Raw genomic sequence first — 10,358 nt, 5'->3', positions numbered from 1 at the left:
ACTTCCTTAGTGATACCACCTCAAAACCCAAGGCCAGGTTGCTATGAGTTGGATCCGACTCCAGGGCAGTGCATGCGTGAGTGAATGCATGCCTGCGTGAATGCATGCGTGCTTGAGACCCTGGGGAGGTTGCGGTGAGTCAGAATCAACTTGATAACAGTGGGAGTATTTGTTTGTTTTTGTTTTTAGTGGCTTGTAGTGCACTTGGAAAAGAATAAAATCTACCGACTCTCTTGATCTCCAGGGAACTGTCTGATCCATCCCCTATTTTCCTTTCCAACCTTGTCACAAACCCTTTCCTCTCACATGCACCTTCTTTTGGTCTCCAAAAGCCCCTAATTCTTTTCTGCCTCAGATCTTCACTCATTTTCTCTCCTTCAGTGCTAGCTTCTTCTCATTAATCAAATAATAGCTTTGTGTGACCTTCTCGGAAAGGCCTTCCCTTCCTACACCCTACGTTTGAGCACCCTCACATTTATCCCCATTGTTTTCTGTTTGTCAATCACTCCCATTTGTTTCCTTTATAGTGCTTAGTGCCACGCGTGTTTTGACATTTCTTAGTTGAATTGTCTATATTGCATTTCTCAACACTCAACTGTGAACTTTCCAGAAAGGAATAAGGTCTGTTTCATTTACTAGTATATTTCTAGGACTTTACAGAGTGAATGAATGAATATGTCTTCAAACATTTGTGCAAATTTATCTGCTGGGCCAAAAAGCACATATACTATTTCAGATATTTAATAGGTAGCCTTCCATAAAGACTATACTGATTTATGTTCCCATTGATGGTATAAGAGAGTACATGATCCTTCAAGGCATGAAGTTTGTCATAAGTAGTTCTTTTCTGCTTCCTTTTAAATGAGAAAATAAGACTCGTGAAAAGAAAAATGTGCACTATTAAGATATCCAGGAGCCCTGATGGCAGAGTGGTTATAGACTACTAACCAAAAGGTCAGCGGTTCATACCTTCCAGGGGCTCCTCAGAAGAAAGATGTGTCAGTCTGCTTCTGTAAAGATTCACAGACTTAGAAACCTGGTGGAGCAGTTCTATTCTGTCTTACAGGGTCTCTATGAGTCAAAATTGACTTAAAAGCAACAGGTAGTTTTGCATTAAGATGGCTAAATGTTGTTTATTTAAATGCTAATAATCCATTGTTGTTGTTGTTGTTATGTGCCGGTTGAGTCGGCCGAGTCATAGCGACCCCTCCTTGGGTTTCCGAGGCAGTATCACTACGGAAGTAGGATTGCCCGACTTTCCTTCCAAAGAGTGGCTGGTGGGTTTGAACCTCCAGCCTTCTGGTTAGCAGTCAAGTGCTTTAGCCACTATGCTACCAGAGCTCCTAATAATCCATTAGATTATAATAAATTAAAATGTTAAGATTCTGACTATTTCAATCTAAGAAACTGCACAGGATTAAGCAAGTTTTGAGTATTTTGGTTAGATCTAAGGGTTTGGTGTTCCTACTGGACCTAATATCATCTTAGACTTTTCACCTCTCAAGGATGGGATGCTAAGAAAACTAAGAAAGCCAAATGGAGAGTCAAACATCAATTTACTCTACTCTGTGGTTATTGAAATAATTTCTTTATTTATATATACTTAATGTTTCTTTTGATGAGAAAGAGCACATTTCACAGAAGTCTTCATGTATTTTTAAGAATCATAGGGGCCATGATTTTGTTGTTCTAGTCATCAAATTGCACCAGTATTACTGCTAATTCCTGAGGAGGAGAATATTTCTTCTGAGGATTGTTTTAAGCTTAAATGTCCACCCACTCCACCACTCCACCCATGGGAAGAAATAACATGTGGAATGTTTCACTGGCTTCTCAAACCACATGCTACGAGCTTTAGTCCACAGGAATGGGTGCACCATAGCTGCCTGCTGAGCTACAAATGCCAATTTGTGGCAATACGGAGTTTGAAAACAGCAGAGAGCATTAAGAAAAATGATCTCCAAGGATTTCAGGAAAGTCTGTAGGTTAGAACTATTAGCTCTAGTGTGGTGAGGAACAGGAGTACTTCTAAAATGAACAGTCTGTAATTCTTTATTCTTATGAATCAGTGTGCTTTTCTACCAAAGACTCATGCATTACCACTACCTTTTCATGTGGTGAGGCATCATACACTGATACTTTTATGATTAGTAAGATTCAAGTAAGTTTGGCAAACCTGTAAAACTTGCACAGCTTATTGTCCTCTGGTTTTAACCAGGAACTATAAAACCTCTTGAAAATATTAATTAGAACAGAAATCTCAAGTGTATTTTGTTGTTGCTGTCATTTAGGGGGCACAATAACACTTATTTCATATGGATCTATTTTGGATTCATGTAGTGCTTAGGAAAGCAATGAATTCTCAGTGTAAAAACATGTAAGTGTTTCTTCCGCAGTTTGGGTCATGTTTAATTGGCCATCTTTGAATAAGCACCATTATTTTATTCAATGACATTAAGAAGAGGATTAAAATGCATTTTCCACCTGCATTGTTAATAAATCAATGTCTGTACTTCAAATGTTGTTCAGCCTGTAGAATTTTTTTTTTTCTATTTTTCTATATTGTTTCATATTAACATTTTTTGGCATTATTTCAATTTACTTTCCTTTATTAAAACTTCTCAAAGTCCCTATGGATTAATTTAGGCTGAACTCTAAGTGCCTTTCTCCAAACATAGTGTTTGCAATGGGAATTCATGTTCTTTGATCCAAGGCTGATCTGTTTCTTTGGCCTTTTCCTGGAAGAGTACATCTAAAGAGAAATTAAAGGTAGAGAAGACTCCACCTCTATTCTCCCTTCCTACCACAGCACATCCATGAGTAAATTTGTGGTTTTTTTTTTTTGTGTTAGATAGGAAGCTAATTTCACAGTTGCTTGTGGATGCTGATCAATTTGTGCAACATGGTGGCTTAACGATAATTCTTCAAATCTGCAGTGTGAAGTAAGGAATAGCAGATTCACAAAACACCTTTTTATTCCTTTCAACTTTGAAGTGCTATCATTTACATAAATTTGGGTTAGTTAGTCTTTTTTTGAAGGAAGTACCTGAAAGTTATGAAATAGTTACCAGGGTTTGCAAGACTGAAGTTTCTCAATATTTTTCTGTTGAAATTTTTCATTTTGGGGTAAATTTTGATAATTTATATCTTGCTAGCAAACTATTCATGTCTTCTGGGGTTTTCAAAGCATTTATCCCATACTTGCAAGTAGCATTTTTCTTAAGAGGAATTTTAAGGTGCATATTTATACAGCTAATGCAAAAATCCATGACTTTTTTTTCCCTAGTAATAAGGATCTAGAAATTAAAAAGAAAAACGATCCATTTACAATCTTATTTAAAAACTACAAACTATTTGGAAATAACCTTGTCAAGGAAGTCACATAAGAATATTAATAATGGATATAAAACAGGATCTGTAAAGTACAAAGATATCTTGTTTCTGGATGAGAAGAATTACTACAATAACATCTCAATTATTCAAAACAAAACAAAAGCTTAAACCTATTATAGTGCCTGAGAGTTTGTATAGGGGGTGGAGCTGAAGGGAGAAACAAAAGATCTTAAAGTACATATGGAAGAATTAATGTCCCCAAAGTCAACTAAGAATGATTAAGAATACTGAAGAAGTCTTGCCTTACCAGATAAGAGAATTTACTATAATGCTGCTAATCCAAAAACAATTGATAGACACAATTATTGCTTCTGGATTCCTGTTTCTATGTGGGGAGACAACTATAGTAATTCTTCCTTTGCTTTTTATGTTTATGTAACACTGAACAACAGACTCCTCCCCCATCCCTGCCCCAACATGCTGTTTAACACTTTCCTGCCTTTGCTTACATTTTTTCCTTTTTGGAAGACACTTGCCCACATCTTTGCTAGCTGCATTCCTAACTCTAAGGTCAGAATTTATCCTCTCCTTGAACCTGCCTCTGATCCCCCAGACTAATCTGCACTCCAGGTCTGCATGTCCATAGCACCAGGGCAGGGCTCTCTCAAGGGTTATATTTACATGTTTTATTGAAATGTTTAAAAGTTGGTCTTTCCTATTAGTCTGTAATGTCCCAGAGGGTAAGTACTGTCCTTTGTTCCTCTGCCCCATAGGAGTTCCGTGGTTGATGACACAACCTTTCTTGCTGAAAGTGAAGAGTACTTGAAGCACTTACGAATGAAGATCAAAGTAATATGGATTACACCTCAACATAAAGAAAATACATTGAGCCAATAAGCAACTTCATGATAAATGGAGAAAATACTGAATTTATCAAGAATTTCAGTTTCTTTGGCTCCACAATCAACAACGATGGAAGCAACAGTCAAGCAATCAGACAACATAATGCATTGGGCGTATGTTCTGCAAAAGAGTTAAAAAGCAAAGATGTCACTTTCAGGCTAAGGTGTGCCTGACCCAAGCTGTGGTATTTTCCGTTTCCTCATGTGCATGCAAAAAATGGACAATGAATAAGGAAGACCAAAGAAGAACTGATGCCTTTGAATTATAGTATTGGTGAAGAATATTGAATATAAAATGGATTGCCAGAAGAATGAACAAAATCTTTCTTGGAAGAAATACAACCAGAATGCTCCTTGAAAGTGAGGGTGGTGAAACTTCACCTCATGTATTTTGGTCATGTTATAAGGAGGGACCAGAACTTGGAGAAGAATATCATGCTTGGTAAAGCAGAGGGTCGGTGAAACAAAATAAGATCCTCAAAGACATGACTGCAACAATGGGCTCAAACATAGCGATGATTGTGAAGGCGGCGCAGGACCAGGCAGTGTTTGCTTCTATAGTATATAGGACCCCTATGTGTTGGGACTGACTCAGTGTCACTTTACAACAAAACTAACAAAATTCTTTATTGTAGCAGACTGCCTTGCCCTTCTCCTGCAGAGTGGCTAGTGGGTTCAAACTGCAAACCTGAGCTTCTTATGCACTATGCCACCAGGGCCCCTTCAGACTGCAAAATGGGGACAAATTTCAGTATCTGAAAAAGTCATTGTTAAGTTAGAGACAGAAATTCAAGTCAATTATAAGGGGGGAAGCAATCAGAGTAGAAGTCAAGAGCTTGGGGTGCAGGTCTAGTATGAGAAAAACCCTGGGAATGGGGCTCATGTGAGGAACCATACCTTAGAACCGGAACAGGCAACCAGTTAGGTCACCTAACTCCTGTCCAGGAAACAACTGTGGCTTCTAGGACAGGAACTCAACCTCCGCTTTGCTTTTGTGTGGGCTTCCTGGTAAGGGCAGAGATTTTCAGGTGTGGCTTGTTCTGGAGCAAAGTAGGCTACTTTCAGGCTTCTGATTCGAGATCCACCTTGCAGGGTGTGTCCCTCCTGTCTGCGGGCAGCCTACATGCTTCTTCTTACTCTCTCTCCCCTTCTCTCCCACTGCTTCAATTTTTTTTTTTTTAATGTATCTGTCCCTCCTATTTTCTCTATATATATCTTTGTCTTTCTATTCAAAGCGAGCTGCCACACAGAAAAAAAAAAAGTACATGAATTGTTGGATGGAAAACCAATTTTTCTCTGTAAACTTTCACTCAGATCACAATATAAAGTTAGAAAGAAAGGAAGGAAGGAGAAAAGAAAGAAAGAAGAAAAGACAGACAGAAAGAAAGAAAAAGAAATGCTTTCAAACAGGAAAAAAAAAAAAAAAAGCCCCGTTGCTGTGGAGTTGATCTTGACTCATGGTGACTCCACGTGTGTCAGAGCGGAACTGTAGAACTGCGCTTCCTAGGGTTTTCAGTAGCTAATTTTTGGAAGCAAGTTGCTGGTCCTGTCTTCCCGGGCGCTGCTGGGTAAACTCGAGCCAACCTTTCAGTTAGTAGCTGAGGGCTTAATGTCACCCTAGAGATTCCTTCATCTATTAAGTTCCCCATTTTTCTTTTCTCTTTTCCTCAATCCCTCTGGGTAGAATGTATTAATCTGTTCATCAAAGGAACTTTCATATTTTGATTTTTTTGCCTTGAAAAGGTAAGTACGCTTAAATAACTTTTTTCACTCTTTAAAGACGATTTAATTAAATTATTTGCTATTCGTTTAGATTTCATTGAAATCTACTAAGCTGGAATGGAAAGAAAGCAGGCTACTTTGTGTGGGGATAGGGTGTGTGGGTGGATACACTGACTTTCCCCCAGTGAAAGTGGGAGTCCTGGAGTTCAAGCCCTCTCTCCCTCACCTTGTCAGGAAAGGTAGCACTGGGAGAGTTGAGCACAAGGAGTTCTGGAGCTTCTCTCAGGAGAAAAGTTATCCCTCAGGAAACAACTGTTCATTCCTCTCTAAGAAAGAAGAAACCTCATCCCTAATTCTGTCAATGACCATAAAATGACTTAGGATGGGAATGGATTGCATAACTTGGGTTTTAATCATAATGAAGTTCCTCTAAGACTGGTTCTTCTTGAATAAAATGCATGTAGTGCCTTAGGTTACTCCCATTTTAGGAAACAATTAGTGTCCAGAATAGGAATTACCATGCTAAATAGGAGTAGGTGAGGCCCAGGCAAGTATATACCCAGATACGTAGTCCAAGCAACTCCCTTTTTTCAGAAGATGAGGACTTCGAAGCCCAGAGAGGCAAGGGTATCACATACCATCACATGGCACATCATGGGCAGAGCCTGGAATCTCCCCAGTTTTCAGGTCAGGATGACATGTTGCCACTAAACAGGAATAATGGACATAAATATAACATCTGAGAAGTGTGACCCCAAAACTGAAGATCCAAGTAAAGATTGAAAAGGATGAGACCTGTCTGGGCACCCCAGGAGGTATTGTTATTGTTAGCAGCCATCAGGTAGACCTCCAGTCCATGGCCACCCATTCACAATGGGATCAGACCATTGTGATCCATGGATCACCAAGCCTTTTATCCTAGACGGTTGTAGTCCAAAAGCTCTGTTGAAAGACGCCAGCATCACAGAGACACAGAAGCCTTCATTGACAGACCAGTAGTGGCTGCGCATTATGGTCATTTGCCCGAAATTGAGCCCAAGTCGCCTGCCTGAGGGTGAGAGCTCCGCCACTGACCAATAAGAGTCACCAACTGCTCCAAATTTCAAAACTCATTATAATGTGCTTCTTTATATTTACCAGAATTTCTATTTGACACAGCAATTGATGTTTTCTCTTTTAACTATTCACTGCTAGTCAGTATGACTGTCATGGAGCTTGATGGTTGATTTAGATTTCATTTCTCAGCCTTTTTCCTGGTAAGCTACTTGCTTTTTTTCTGTCTTACCTGAGGGTACTTGACAAATGCTTTGCCAAAGCACACAGTGAATTGGACTGTGAATTGGCCTTTTCCCTTATTGTCAGGGGAAAGGAACCCTTTTCTATTCCACAGAAACCGTAATTCTTAGAACAGTGTGTTTTTCTGTGGTCTTTCCTTCTCTCCCTCCATTTGCCCTCTTGGTGATAGAAGAGAGTGTAGGGAGGAATTCAGGAGGAGTCTCAAGCTCTCTGGATCCACTGGGCTTTTCTTTCAGAGGCAGCCTGAGATACATACTGTGGGGAAAAGGAATTGTTGACTTGGAGAGGAATGGGGAGTGGCCAGAGTTAATAGAAGGTAGGTGTCTTGTTCCCTCTCGTTCTGCTAGAGAACGTCTCTCTCTTTCAGATTTTCACTCTTCCTTTCAGCAGAAAAATCAGCTTCTTGTCAGATAACTTGATGATTGAGGTCATCAGGAGTTAAGCATCTAAATCAGTCCAGGTTATCAGAATATGATAAATGTTTTTCCTTTCTTTTTATTTGGATGACCTGTTGTTTTTCACCGATAACAATTTTTTTTTTTTTTTAAATTTGGGGCTGGTGAAAAAATGTTAAAGTTCCAGTTAGCTATTTAAAGCACTTGCTTTATGACTTTGTCCTAAAGTATTATTGGATTTCAGTGGCCAATGGAGGCATCTGGAGTTTTGGTAAAGAAGGACTCTAACCATGCTATGAAGATATGCTGCTTATGAATGGGTAACAGCCATGGAAAACGCTAATGTTGCTCATTAATTAATGATATTTGTTTGGGAGAGTTTGTGCCTCTGCTTGTAATTATTATGAAAGTAATTCCTACATAAGCCAAATGTTCCCTGAGGTGTTCAGATCTTAATTTTCTCTTTTTTAAAAGAAAAAACAAAATATTCTCAACGCCACTTATCACAGTGCCTTCCTTTCTGCTTACATCTCCGTGCAGATGAGATAAAGAATGTAAATTTCTTAAGTTATGGGAAGCAGGGTAAGGGGCAGAAATAATGGTTTGTAACTATGGAAATAGAAAAAATAACAGAGAACAGGTTAGTACATGAAAGCTACACACTATGAAAGATTAGTCATGGTTTAATGCACTCTGGGACAGTATACAAGTCTCATATATATTTTAATGAAAAACAAAGTTAAGTGATAAATGATATGTTTGGGTGAGATTTACCACTATCATGTCAGATCATGTCCTATCTTTGCTAGGAATACTTTTTTCCCTCTGAAGCACCTATTTAAACCTGAAGATCCATCTCGATGGCTGGTTACTGTAGATCTGTCATCAGCTTACACTTGCTACCTGGGAGATGCCATTGTGTCCTGTGGTTCAGATTTTCTCATGCCTTTTTTGGAAAAGATAGTTTTTTTTTTAGAGTTCAGGTAGTTAGGTAATGATTTTGTACTTTCTTAGAAAACTATACCCAATAACATTGGTTCCAGGCATCTATTAGACATAGACCAAGTTTGGACACATCTTAGATAGCGGGACCTGTATTTTATTCAGTTAAAATAATAGAGTAAGTTTTCTGGCCATCCAAAATAACATGGGACAACTTAACCCTTGACAGCAGGGGATATCTATCTAAATATTCCTCTATAATGCTGGCATCCTACAAATTTAAGCTTCATAATGATATAATACATTTATTGGATTCACAGAGTCAAAAAAATTTCAGAACTGGAAGGTGAAGTGGGACTCCAGAAACTTAAAAAGCAATCTATAGTTATGGCATCTTAGTGTATAAGGTGCTTTGAATAACATCAAGGACGATTTTGTTAATAATGTTTTGTGATATATTGATTCTTATGTATGTCTATATTTGACCCTGAAATTCCAATTCCGTTGGAAATAATATCCCTTAAAATACTTTTACAAATAATTTTAAACATGAAAAGTAGACACAAACTTTTATATATAATAATCTCAGGTTTAAATATATATATATATTCAAAGACTAAGGTTGTAGAGGAAGACCAAATACCAGTCCCAAATCTGGATTTCTTAGGCATCACCTGACAGCTGTATTAGTGTTAACTGAAAAGAAAAATAACATAGTGTTATCAGTATCTGCCGCTGGGTAATGGGACATGATTTTAATTTTCTTTTTATGTATTTCTATTTTTAAAATTTTCTACAAGCACAGAAAATACACATTGCATCACTAACAGCAAAAAAAAAAGTCACTCAACAATCTTAATACTGGGTTTTAAAGTTTTTTATTTCTATTTCTTTTGAATGTAGAAAGTATATTACTATTGAGGCAGAAGACTGGTCTTCATGTTCTACTGCTTCAGGATATAGTCCGACCTGGAGAGTACTACAGGGTGAAGAACAGGTGCTGGGTCCTGGTGTTTCTAGGTTACAGTGCCATCTTTGGGACATAGCTGGAATAAGTGGTAGCCTCCATTTCCTGATGATGTGAAATGAACAATTATAATATGATTTTATAAAATGGGGTACTAATTATTCCATTATCCCAAGGATTATAACAAATTATTTCTTCACTGCCTTGACTCACTGACAACACTTCCTCGGTGTTCTCCATACCAACAGTCTCAGGCCTCCTATCCATGCTGGAACAAACTTTTCAATTATTTCAAATTCACTAATCACCTTTAAATACTTCAGTGGTTCTGTTTAACTTTCAGATTAAAATAGCAATTCCTTAGCATGTTATACATATCCTGACTCTTTGAGTTTCATTATCTTATATAACTGTCTTCCCTCATTCTCCAGCTTTTTCAAACTACTTTTAGTTTTCAAGTGGAGCCAATCTCTTTCTCTCTTTGCTTTCCCTGTATCTCTCCCTCCTTGTTTCCTTCTTCCCATTTCTTCATTTGGCTGTTTCCTGAGTCTTTCCAGCTCAGGTCAAAGGTCAATTCTTTTGAGAAACCTTACCCAATCCATTAGGCTGGACACTCCTTTTCTCCCATAGCACCTATCACACTGATTTTTAACTATTTATTTCTCTGTCTGGCTGTAAGATCCTTGATGGCAATGGCTCTTGTTTTCTTCTTTGCTCTTAGGCAAATACTGAAATGCTCAAAAATTTTAATCCATGAATGCATGCATGAATGAGCATTGGAACTAGGTCATTGTGGTCTTT

Source organism: Orycteropus afer, unplaced genomic scaffold (genome assembly GCF_000298275.1).
Source record: "Orycteropus afer afer isolate SDZICR_OR568_19922 unplaced genomic scaffold, OryAfe1.0 scaffold00394, whole genome shotgun sequence".
Taxonomy (NCBI): domain Eukaryota; kingdom Metazoa; phylum Chordata; class Mammalia; order Tubulidentata; family Orycteropodidae; genus Orycteropus; species Orycteropus afer.
Note: the sequence above shows the minus strand (reverse complement) of the source record.